Here is a 10,800-nt window from a genome sequence, read left to right as displayed (position 1 = left end):
TTCAAAATGTTAATGTTTTTCAAAGACAAAATGTTAAATTTTAATATGTATACAAACTAATTTAAATTTTATGAATATGTCCTTTTTAGTCTTTTTACATTTATCAGCTTATTAAAAAAACTAATTTTACCAAACACTTTCAATCATAACAGCTAGCTTAACAGCTCTTCAGTTTTCAGCTCCGAGCTTATACCTTTTCAGCTTTCAGCTCCTTTTCAGTTTTCAGCTCCTTTTCAGTTTTCAGCTCCTAACTTATAGCTTTTCAGCTAGGTTTGCCAAACAGAGCCATATTTGTGGTATTATCTCTTTTTTTTTTTTTTTTTTTTAACAAGAAGTACGGAGTATTAGTAAAGATACAATAATTTTTATATTAAAAATATAATATTTATTGATACATAAAAAATATTATCTTTTTTTATTAAAATGTATTATATATTTGAGATTAGTGAACTACAAAATGTTAGAATAGTGAGTTGAAAATTCATTATTAAAAAAAAAAAAAAAAGAATTCTTTAGGGCAATCACAATAGTGGTTTTTAGAAAGGTTTTTGATGTGGAGGAGAAAAAGGAGGGAAAGAAGATTGATCATTGTGCAAGAACCAGGTTTTTTTTGTCTCTAAAGTAGAACCCACCTAAAAATAACTCACTCCTTGTCACGTGAAAAGTACCAGAATGCGCCCAACCGAATGCATGGAGACATGTGCACTCCAAGTGCCTGCTGGACACGTTAATCTGCAACTATTCCTTTTTTTTTTTTTTTTTTTTTTTTTTGTTAATTGCAACTATTACAATGATTCTAACTAAATATCCAAACATGATTGTTTTCAATAGAATTCCAAATTGTAATCTTTGAATAAGAGTAGAGTTAATTAATACCACTTTTAGTTATTAACTATTAATTTGTATAAATTTAGTTTTTTAAAAAACCTTTTTTAAATAGTCGAATTTAGGTGGTGTTTGGTTGGAGTATCAAAATCGAAATCAAATATCCAACCAAACACCACCCAGAGAGTATCATTAATTTGGACGAATAAGACACTTGACTTTAAAATTTGTTCCAGCATTGGTCCTTCCGTTATCCTTCTGTTTGTTAGGCGTTAGTGGAGGGGCTAATTTGGTAATTTCCTTAGCTAATTGCTTTCTTCTTCCTCATGTAACCATATCTAAGTATGCCAGATGCTGAAGCAAAAGCAATCTTTGCTAGGGTGACTCCACCAGCTTTGCTGAGAACTTTTGGCAACATTTTATGGTCCCTTAGCTCTTAGAGACGCACTTAAGTCAATGCTCACACCAAAGCCATTTGTACAAATTGGAAGAGTTGCTAGAGATGGCTCATTTGCGCAATGACGAAGATGAGCTCGTTTTTTAAACCAACAGACACAAAAGAACGCAAGTGATGCTACAAGAATTCTAACAGCCACACCAACTTAGACACCAATAGAAGAATTCTAACAGCCACACCAACTTAGACACCAATAATAACTAAATCCACTGTATGGAACTGTGACAACGCAAAATTTAATTTTATAAATTCGGTTTTAAGAAATTCCAAAATAATCATTTTTCACTCCATAAAAATTTTTATAATGAAATCGGTGTTAGGATAAAATATTTTGAGCCACTTTTAAATAAATTCAACACCGGAACATGAGTTGGAAACAAAAATCCTAAATTCTCGGATACATTGCGTGCCAAGTTTTGAACTGAAAATTCAATCTGAGTGAAACTGGGAGAAATCTGAGAAGCCTAAATCAAGTGTCTATCTAGAAATAATTTTTGAGAAATTCAATTGTAACCCCAAACTACTTTTAAAATCCTGATTTTGGACCATGGTCCATGAAGCATGGTGAACCACACCACTCCAAGAGCTTGTCTGATGCACCTTTCTAGCCAACCCTTTACACTTTTGCCCTCCACCAATTATTGAGTATCTTCCTAGGGTTTTGCACCCATATAAAAGGAATAGTAAGTCAATGTTTTCTCCTGATTCCACCCTTTGCTTCTCACACCTTTGAGCTCTGTAATCACAAGAAAAAGGCACGTAAGTTTCTTCAAGTTATAGCCTCCATTTCCTTCCAAGCTTTCCTTCTATTCTCTTTATCTCTAAGAACATTAGTAGTAAGAATGTTGTGTGGTTTGTTTGAGACTTTTAGGCGGTGAAGGAGGGTGTAGCTAGCTTGGGAAGAAGGTGGAATCCCAGCCAAGAGGGGGAATCTACAAAGGTATAACCCCATGGACTCCCAAAGTTATTTTAGACTCTGTGAAGTCTTGTTTCTATGCTTGAAATGAGAAGAAATGCTAGAATAATGTGTGTTTGAGCTAGTAAATGATCTATTGATGATCTATGATGTGTTGTTGATGATTTGGGAGTGTTTATTTGCCTGATATTGGATTACATGTGAAGAAGAAGCTCACTGGTGCACAACACAGTGTGCACTAGATGAGACACGGATCTAGCCAACGACCCTTGGGAGGAGCTGTTGGCTAGGGCCGTGGAGCAGAGGCCCTAGGGCACGGCTCTAGGCAAGAATCGTGGCCCTAGGCTGCCGCGCTTGGCGACTCCAGGCGACGGGGCTCCTCAAGCCCCGCTAAGCAGAAGTTGTGCAGTGGGCGGGCCCTTGTGGCTTAGCTACGTGTCTTTTCGAATCGGGGCTCGCGGGCCCTTGAGGCTCGGACACTCGGGGCTGTCACGACGCATTTTTAGAATTTGATTTCACTGAATTTTGAGTAGAATTGAGCATTATGAGATAGAAATTGTGAAGAAGAATATTACAGAGTTTGTATGTGAATGTTTACAGTAAAGGAAAATGCTGAGTTTTGGTCTTGGCTATTTGTTTGAGAAGCATGAGAATTATATGAATGTTAGATAGTGAAATATGATCAATATTTGTCAAGTTTTCTTGATTAGCACGCCTAAGTATTCATTGTAAGTATTTGAGAAGTTTTGCCAAGAATGTGAAATTGTTTGATTGTACAGAGCATGAATCTAATTGCCCAGTAAAGTGATGTATTAAGAATATGTTGAGTATTTTGAGTTCAAGAGCATGTCGAATACTTGCTATGTGTTTGCCAATGAAGATTTGCTAAATTATGATTTATGAGCATGTTTATAGAATTGTTAAGAATTCACAGTGAGAAGATAATTGAAGTTTATTCTACAGTAAAGTGCATATTTGAGCATATCATGTTTTAAAATGTATAAATGGCTAAAGTGAGCCTAAGTATTATTTCCAAAGACTCATATCTATTTTAGAAAGTCATTTCCTTGTTGCATTGATAAATTGTTGAGAAGTTATGTGCATAAGCTTGCATAAGTAAAGAAGTTGCATGAGATTTATATGCTATTTATTGTGAGGCAAATAGTATTTTGGAGGCCCGTTAGGATTATGTCCTTTTGGAAGAAAAGAGCAAGATCGGTTAGAATCGGCAACAGTGAAAGAAAGAAAGTAAAGCAAGAAACGGACATTGCGATCCGATATCATGTAACGCGGCGTATTCCCACGTTACGAGGTTGGAAACTGCCCGCCAGGCTTGGAATCCTAGTTAGGGGGTGTGCACACTAATAGTTCGATACCTGATTCCACAGAGTTTGAGAAAAGAACCAAGAGAGTGGTTCTATGGCCGAGATGAGTATAGGTCAGCTAGATGTCGAGCCCAGATAGGTCTATCCACCTTATGGTGAAGTCCTACCTCGCCCATGATAAAAGAAAGCAATAGAGTCAAAAGACTCAAGAGAAAGCAAACGAGTTAAGAGACTCAAGAAAAAACAAACGAGTCAAGAGACTCAAGAGAAAGCAATCGAGTCAAGAGAAAGAAATCGAGTCATTGTGACTCTAAGAAACCTCCACAAGAAATAATATTCTTTTACAAAAGAGTGTATATGTATATCTATCTATATTTATACTAAAAGCATCATGTTCATTTTTATTGCATGATCAAGTATGATTGCACGAGATTGCATAATGATTATGATTGCACTAGATAGATTGCATAATGAGTATGATTGCACTAGATTGCATAATGAGTATGATTGCACGAGATTGCTTAATGAGTATAATTGCACTAGATTGCATAATGAGTATGATTGCACTAGATTGCATAATGAGTATGATTGCACTAGATTGCATAATGAGTATGATTGCACGAGATTGCATATTGAGTATATGATTGCACGAGATTTCATATTGAGTATATGATTGCACGAGATTGCTTATATGAGTATGATTGCACTAGATTGCATAATGAGTATGATTGCACTAGATTGCTTAATGAGTATGATTGCACTAGATTGCATAATGAGTATGATTGCACTAGATTGTTTAATGAGTATGATTGCACTAGGTTGCATAATGAGTATATGATTGATTGTATATTGAGTATATGATTGCACGAGATTGCATGATGAGTATATGATAGCATGAGCTTGATTTGAGTTATATGTTAGCATGAGATTACTACTGAGATGTTAGATAGACTTGAGATTATGGATAAGCTAAGTATGAGAAAGTATGAGCTTGATGATAAGCTAGATAATTGTGAAAGCATACCTATTCGTTAATTAGGTTGCAAGCATATAGAAATCCTGTTAAGTATGATAAAGTGTTGCCTAAGTGATTGAGAATGCTTGATCTAAGTATGTGAAACAAATGTTTTCCAAAAGTATATACTGTAGTACTTTACAGGGTTGAGTAGAGTTATACTTAGCTTCGTGCTAACGGATTTGTTTTCTACTTGTTGTTTGTTAACCCTTTCAGGTGGGCCTAGTTCGTGAGAGAGAGTACGAGTTAGACTAAACTAGCATTAGTTAGCTTGTGTAGTCTAAAACTCTTGATGTTGATTTACTCTTTTGAGACTTGTAGATGACTACCATATGCTTTTGATGGTGCTGGACACCGGGATTTATCCCCTAGTTTGTTTGATGTTTAGTAAGACTTTTTATGAATTAGTTGTTATCCTTAGCCTGTGCAATCACTGTGAAGGGTGATTATGGCGGTGACACCTTTACTAAGTTGTTTAGTAAGTTTATTTCGCTGTTTTAGTTTATCTTTAAAGGTTTAGTCTGTTAATTAAGTTTAAGAAAAGTGGGTGTTACAGGAACATTCTGATGCTTTTTTCCCACATCAAAGAACTCATCTTCTCTTGCTCCTTCACGTCCTGTAATGTCACGTATCTTTCTCTATCCACGGCCGGAGCACCTCCATCACGGCAGGGTGTACTCCGCCGGCATCGTAGAACACAAAATGAGATTTCTTGCCCATCAATCAGATGTGGTACGCCACCAATTCTCGTACCTCTGAGGGCTCAAATTGTTGTACAGAGACTAACCTGTAAAACTCGACAGTCACAACATTATTCTTCCTAGCAAAACTATCACAAGTATGTGACATTGTGAGTCGTATTAGACCTTCTGATATAAAATGCTAATAATGTAGAATTAAATGGGCATCCATCCACAAAATTTCCCGAGTTTGGGACTTTCTGGGCTCTTTAATTATCTACTACTTCTTGCATATGGTTTTACAAAACATATGTGGAAGATATACTCTATTAGAGTATCCTAATTCTGGAGAACCAGAGAGTATCATAATTCTGTTTTATTTGCTATTTTTTCATCGTTTTGTTTTGTTCTCTTTGCTAACCAACTTCTTGCCTCTTTCCCACTAATAAAAGTTTTTAGACGAGATGAAATACATACTTCAATACCATATATGTAACAGGAAGGAAGCATATGTACCATGTCTATCGTGGTTTCAGATAGAAATGACTTTGGCTTGTTGGAGAAAAACACAACCACCCTCCGGGTAAGAAGCTGGCCGGAAGTAGTGGGGGCCAAAGCTAACCAGCGTGACCCAGATAAATGCTAGCTCATTGGTTGCCGGTAGCTTGGCTACATTCACGAAAACCACACAGACCCGACAGAACTGTTGCACCTTCGAACCGTGGCCAGCGAAGTGGACTGCCGGGCAGATTTCTCAAGCTGCCTTGAGCTTACACTGGAGAAAAAACCAAGAGAACCTACTGCTACAAGCAGAGGTAGATGGCAGAACCAAACTGTAGCGAAAAAAGTGGTGGAAAATCTAGAGAGAAGAGAGAGAACCCATTTCTAGATAGAGAAACCACTCTAACCCACTGAGAGCTCTTTCGAAATGACTTTGGCATATGTTTACAAACAGGAGCTATTTTAATGTCTCTGTTAGCTCTCATCTACTATTGCATTCGAAGGTGATCTGCATCTATAGAGACAAGGAATTATAAACTAAAAGACTACTTTACCCCTTAATTTAATGACCACTTAACCTTCATCTAATGGCTGACGGAATGACTAACATTGGAAAGAATTCGAAAATCAAGTGTCTAAATTGTCCAAATTAAAAGTTGGGGACCGATTATGAAAAATCAACATAATTGGAAGACCCTTGCTGGAATTAACTCCTTTTATGACTAATGAGAGAGTTGGTGTTAGTATTCCAACACTTCTCATAGCCAAGCCTTACAATAAATTTGATAAAAATATTACTTCAAAATCTTAACTACTTATTAAAGAATATATAGCCAATGACTAATAGCAAATAATCCTTCTAATTCCATTTGTTGTTTTAAAAAAAAAAATAAATAAAAATAAAAAAAGTTGGCTCCTAAAAATCTTGAATGGCTGCAAGAGACTAATGTAGGGATGGCCCCCGTGCGGGTATTGAAATTCCTTTCCATACCCGCCCCCATGGGGATTTTTTCGGTGCGGGAAATACCCGTGGGGATTTTGCATTTAACCTTAATAATATGAAACTTACATCTAATAAAATTTTATTACTACAATTTATAATATTAATGCATCAAAGTCTTCACCAAATAACTACCAACTTGAATATTACATTTGCTTCCAACTTCAACATTAGTGTATAAAATCTTAACCACTAGCACCAAAAAATAATTACAAGCTATAATATTAGTGAGTTAAAGACATTCCCTTACTACCCAAAAATCTAACAGATTAAGTAAATAACATAATACTTTGATATTGATTTAAATTTAATAACACAATGCATAACACAATATATATATATATATATATATATATATATATATATATATATATATATATATATATATATATATATATATATACCCGCGCAGGTTTAAAACTTTTCCCCCGTACCCGCACCCATTATCCAAATTATGCGGATATTTTATTACCCATTGGGACGGGGATGCGGTTAACCCGTTGGGTGCGGGTAGAATTGTCATCCCTAGACTAATGATTATCATTCAGGTATAGTTATAATCAGTCTCCGTTAATTTTCCCCTTCTAAAATATTTCTGTTTTGTTGAATTTTTGCCTTATGTGCAAGTATCTTTGTTAATCAGTCTACTTGTGTGCTCATTATGTAGTTTCTACTTTCTAATCACGTGTAAATGTTTTTTGGTAGGCCATAATTAGCTCTCTAATAAAGTGCTGTGTTTTTGAACAATGTGAAGTTTCTTTGAGGCAAAAATTAAAGAAAATACTTCATCTTGTAATGTGGTATTATGCAGGGGTGTACTGTGTGGGGAGTCTGTTCCAATTCTTGTGTTCTTGATACTATTAATTTTATTGTGTAAAGAATGGCAATTGAGGTCTAACATTTTGCCTTGTTTCAATTTTATTTTTCATAATGTTTTAAAAGTAAAACATTAGAGACAAGTGTTGTAAGAATATGAGAATAGAGAGATCAGGACAGAAGGCCAGAGGGATTTCTCATTCATCGTTAGAATTCTTATACAAAGGTATCACCCAATATAAGGTAATAATAATACATATAAAAGGTAGTCACCTATCAATTACAACTTCTACCATATATATAATAATGTCCATATTAATATTTACAACACTCCCCCTTGGACATTATTTGACATGATCCTGCCTTGTAAAAATTTGCTAGGAAAACCCTGTGAGAAAAACCTAGACAAAATAGTATAAATGTATATATATTCATGTCTCGTTAAAAACTTCACTAGGAAAACCTCGTGGGAAAAACCTAGTTGAAGAAAAGAGTACATGATATTTATAAGAACATATATTGTATTGATTACCTCATTAAAAACCTTAACTTAAGAAAACTCTGTGGGAAAAACTTAGTTAAGGGAAAAATAGTACAACCAAAACCTTCAGGGCACAATCGACATAATCTTTAGGATTTTGGGGTGTGTCTACTTAAGCAATTATTTTGCAACTTTTTGTCATTTACATGACTATATCATACTCATGTCTCGTTAAAACCTCAATAGAAAACCCAGTGGGAAAAATTAGTTGAGGAAAAGAGTGCATGATGTATGTGTATTCTTGTTTTAGATTAACTGCCTCATTAAAAACCTTAGATTTAAGGAAAAACCCCGTGGGGAAAAACTTAACTAAGGAAAAGAGTACAACTGTTAGTCATCTAAGACCCAATCTTCAGGATTGATTCATGTAAAATGATACTCCCCCTCAAGATAACAATCTTTAATTCCCATACATTAAATTTCTAAACAGTATAGAGGAATTTTGTAAATAAATATATATAACTGTCAATTGAATAAATATACTCTATAATAATCTCGTGACTCTTCTGGAGTTCACGTGGTATAATATTGATATCATAATATCTAGTCAAAAAGATTTCATTATATATCCTTTTTATTATTTGTGCAATACAATCTTCATTGACCCTTTATGGGACAATGGGGGTAAATATAGTACAGCCAGTTTTGGGACTTGGCATTATGGGATACAAAAATAATAGCCAGTACCCAAGTAGCCCATTGTATATTGGTTTGTCTAAGTATCCACTCAAAATCATATATTGGCTAACTGGTGTATAAAAATTTCTTTAAAGAAAAACTCGATCTTCAAGTCGAGATAATTCTTAACTTTCCAAAGCTTTTGTTTCAAAATCTCTGTCTTTAGATATGAGCTGACATCATCAAGCCCTTTATATATTTCATTGATTTTTTCCACCATCAATATTGACTTAGATAATAAATAATAAATAAGTTCATTATCAACTCTTTATCGAGCACACAATGGTACATATTATTCCTTCAATGAGGATATTAACTCCATTCGCAACCCTTTAAAGAGTAAATATAATGACACTTAAATTCTCATTTCTGGGATTATAAATCCATCAGGAATTTCTCAAAATAAATATTAACTGCATATCTAAATTTATTATTATTCTGCCAATAATATTATGTAGCGGAACTTATTGCCATTCATCGTGGGAGAGTATATTTGATTAAAATCAATTAAGGGTCTCTGCGTGAACCCATAGGCTACAAACTCGCTTCATATCTTATCACCTCGTTATTCTTGTTTTCCTTCCACACCATTTGTAACCTACAGGGTTAATACCTCAATGGTGTACGAAAAGAATATATTAGCGAGTTGAGCTGTATATGCCTTTAATTGCTCTCTTTATACGTTAATCAATCTAGGCACTTCTGGCACCTAGTTCTGGATCCAGATTGTCATATAATTTGAGCAATTTGAAGGCAATTGTGTTGTCGACAACTTATAACATTTTTCAAGAATTTCTCCTATATTTATGATTGTTCATGGCAATATTTAAGTCAACCAGATTCTAGACATTTCCCAAAGATATTTTGATCTGGTCATTCCGCATCCCTAATATTACATTTGTTTGGTGCACCTATAATTTTACTAGGGTTTTTCGTCATCTGGACGAACGTCTGCAGGACATAATTATTCAAACTATTTCAAGAGTGACAATGTTTATTTACTAGATCTAGTATTATGATTCTTAACTTTTACACCGATAGATTTCCTACACCTCTGGCGCCAAGGAGTATCGGTAGATATATTTGGTCCAAGTTGGGCAAAGTATATGGGACCTAGTCACTCTTTTATGATCGGTATGATCAGTAGATGTATTTGCCAGATTATTTGCTAATATCGCAAATAGAGATTATCTTATGAACTTCCAGTTCAGTCTAACTAGTACATGGATTTTTAATAATGAAGATGTTTTCATTCTATGAAATTTATTGGCATTCCATTAAAAGTTAATCTATTATCTCCCCCTAATGCCAAGAAACAATCTTCATTAAGTATGTAGTCAGCGTATCTGTTGATCCCCTATAATGGGCTCTAGGTATTTAAACAGCAGACGGAGGTTGATAGCCCATAGAGATACGCTTGAGGTGGTTATACAATAAAATGGACTACATACTAAGACTAGAAACGCAGATCAGAAAATGTTTAATTCTACCACGTACTGTGTATGGAGGAATAATTACAATATGCAGTGAGTCAGATTTGAATTAATACAAATATCCTCAAAAATAGATAATTTGGTAACTTCTCATTCACTCATGCTCTATAAAATATTAATGTGGATAAGAAATTGTAATATCTAACTCATTATGTTTGCCCTTAGTGACCCAATTGGTTATGCCATAATTAAAAATTGGATCTCTAAAATATAAAGATTATCGCAACACAATAAGTTCTCAAATGTATATGAAATTTACCACAAGTGGCATATAAAATCATATAGGGCAAGCATACACATTGAACAAAATGAGTGAAACATTCGACAATCTTAGGGAGATTAAACGCCAAAAGAAGTATAGATGTTGAAAAAATAATCAAATATTAACAATTTGTTTGCTTCAGGAAAACCAACATGATGTTACTCACTTTTGGCGGTTAAGCACATAGCATTCTTGCATAGTAGCATAGCATTAAAAATAGAAATTGCAGACTTCATTCACGAGTCATGAGTCATTGGTCACTCAAAGAACTATTACTGGAGTACAATGTGA

The 10,800-nt window shown here is 34.6% G+C and overlaps 1 long non-coding RNA gene across 1 annotated transcript; it reads right to left on the bottom strand.

The window, feature by feature from the left end:
- Window positions 1-5,575: 5,575 nt before the first annotated feature.
- LOC109191039 lies at window positions 5,576-9,229 on the bottom strand. The gene is made up of 3 exons (XR_002055852.1): window positions 9,219-9,229; window positions 6,127-6,129; window positions 5,576-5,660 (listed from the first exon to the last, which is right to left on the bottom strand). It is a non-coding gene; the product is annotated as an uncharacterized LOC109191039 (long non-coding RNA).
- Window positions 9,230-10,800: the final 1,571 nt, after the last annotated feature.

Source organism: Ipomoea nil, unplaced genomic scaffold (genome assembly GCF_001879475.1).
Source record: "Ipomoea nil cultivar Tokyo-kokei standard unplaced genomic scaffold, Asagao_1.1 scaffold1612, whole genome shotgun sequence".
In the NCBI taxonomy this organism is placed as follows: Eukaryota; Viridiplantae; Streptophyta; class Magnoliopsida; order Solanales; family Convolvulaceae; genus Ipomoea; species Ipomoea nil.
This window is presented reverse-complemented; position numbering and strand designations above follow the sequence as displayed.